The following is a 2,635-nucleotide window of genomic DNA, read 5'->3' on the forward strand; positions in this document are numbered from 1 at the left end:
GCGCCCCCAGCTGGGCGCTTCCCCTCCCGGGCTCCAGCTGCGCTGGGGAAGCGCCGGCCGGGGGCGCAGGGTCTGGGGGCTGCCCGGCAAACCTTGAAGCCGGTAGCGCTCAGGCAGCCCTTTCCGCGTGGCTGGGAGTGGGAGGGAGGAGAGGGCGGGGTTGGGACAGGGCTGGGGGTGAGAAATGGGCGGGGCCAGGACCCCATGGAGGGTCCTCTTTTTTTATTTATTAGATATGGTAACCCTATATATTACTCCTTGCTCAGGGCTATGCCTGAAGTTATAATTAGCCCCAAATGCTAGGATTATGCATTCAGAAATGGAAACTGCTCTTTTAAAAATATGGTCCATGATCTTTATTTTATCAGTGTGACCAGCCTAATTTTTAGAGCATCTTGTAAAAGGTGTTGGACTTATTTTGATAAAGGAAAAATACGCAAGAAGAATGAGGTTAATGTTTTTGAATATTTCCCCTCCAGAATTAATAGACAATTACATAAGAATTCCATGTGGGCACCTGCATTCATTACTTTCCCTTTTGCACTTGTTAAGAGTATTAAAAGTGACAGGCTGTGTTTTCTGATAATGATCACATTTAAAGCAAATGCAAACATGTTCATCGAATTTTCATCGGGTCATGTACTATGCTATCCCTTTATTGTCAGGCAAACAAATATATCTCATTGTTTCAGAACATTTGAGTCTGGAACCCTACTAATGTACGTATTTGCTGAATTAGCATTCACATTTCTTGTCTGTCATCCATCCAATGATTACAAAGATTAAAAAAAAAAAAAAAGAAAAAAAAAGAGGAAATGGCCAGGATACAGGGAAAATCATAAAGCTAAATACCTATTTGTGGATATTTGGATATATGCACACTAAATGCAGCTAGGTTTAAATTGGCAAGGAAAGTAGCATACAGTATTGGAGGCTTTTCTTATTGAGTACTACATAAATGCCAAGTTTAAAGTGTTGTTAAAAGCTCTCCAACCAAAAAAATATATCTACATTTTCCTAGTGCCAAATTCTATCAGGAAATGTGTACATCTACAGGGTTCTAAAAATTGTAGTTAGACTTAGTGAAAAGCTCTTCAGATTCCTTCCTTGACAATGAAGAAGCATGTTCTGTCAACCATGCTTGTAGGTTTTGCTGTCCCAGGCAACCTAAAAAAGTTGGATTTCATGGAGCCAGATCCTCAGATGATATAAATCAGCATCACCCAATTAATTTCAGTGGAGCTACACCCAATTGAGGATCTGGCCTGCACTTTCTCTCAAACAATTTGCTGTCCAGCCTATGCAATCCTGTTCTTTCTGTACAGAATAGCCTAAGGATCTAGGAAAAGGAGTTGTGGCTTGAGGAAAAGATCGCTCTACTTCCATAGACTTATTTGAAAGACTAGTGAGTCCTGGGAGTTTGGACAATACTTGGATAGGGGATCAAAATGTAGGAAGTCTAAAGTTGCAACAGGCTCACTGCCTTAAAAAGTTCAAAATTACAATTAGCTACTGAGCTCCAGGAAGAGTGAAACAAGTTAGGTCCTGTAGTTCTGGCCTAAGAAGCTTAAAAAATTGCTAACACCTTATAGAAAACTTTAAAAAGTTGTTTATGGACTAGCCCTTCCACTTATATAATATTCTATATATAATTACTTTATTATTGGGAAAAAGGTACACATAAACTATCAGTCTTTGCTTCTTAAGAATTCTGTTCATGCTGCTTATTGCCCATTTGAAGTCCTAATCCTGTATTTCTTTTTTGCTGTGAATGTAATTAATGTCACAACCAGCGGATTGTGACCTCAAGTAAGGAAGCATCAGTTGGAGCCAGTGAACTCTTTGGCCCCAGTCCTGTCAGTTGCCCCACAAGCATCTACTCCATCATCAGATACTAGCAGGATAGACGTCTAAGGAAGCAAAGATCTGTTTCCATGTAAATGCCTTTAGAAATAATGGCTATGAAAACTTCAGACCATGTATTTTATTGTCAGATGGCATTTTACTAAATGGAATGATTTAAGTTTTTCCATAAGGCACTAATAGTTCATTATCAATTTTTAACTCCAAACAACTTATCCTTCTCCTCAGTTGTCCTTTCTCTCCTCCCCTTCTCTCTGTACCCCTTATCTTCATTTTTATTTGTTTAAGTTAGGTGAGTTCAGCCTCCCCTGCTGGGTCTCCGGCCTAAACTGCCTCTTCAGTTGCTCATGCTTCCTGTTTGACACCTCCTGGCTCTCCCCACCTTTCTCTTTCATTGCTTTCATTTCCTGACTTACACTTTGGGATAAAATGAAGTGCTTTTTCCCCCTCTTTCTCTGTAAAACAATTGTGTTTGCACAAGCTCCTGTGCTTTAGTTAGTTTCTTGGATACTTCATGTCTACACAACAGCATACTACAAACATTAATATTGCTTCAGCTTGTTAAAGAATTACTAACATTACATTGCCCACTACCTAATATTAACAGGCTTAGGAAACAGTCACAAAGAAATCTACTACAAGTATATGTATTATTTAAAAAAAAAAGGATGTAAAAATGAATATGAGCTACAGAACAGGAGGAAGTAAAAATGTTTAGGTTGATGTGTTACATTACATCTTATGTATTCAAGACACTTACAATAATCCAGTT

Source organism: Trachemys scripta, chromosome 2, assembly GCF_013100865.1.
Source record: "Trachemys scripta elegans isolate TJP31775 chromosome 2, CAS_Tse_1.0, whole genome shotgun sequence".
In the NCBI taxonomy this organism is placed as follows: domain Eukaryota; kingdom Metazoa; phylum Chordata; order Testudines; family Emydidae; genus Trachemys; species Trachemys scripta.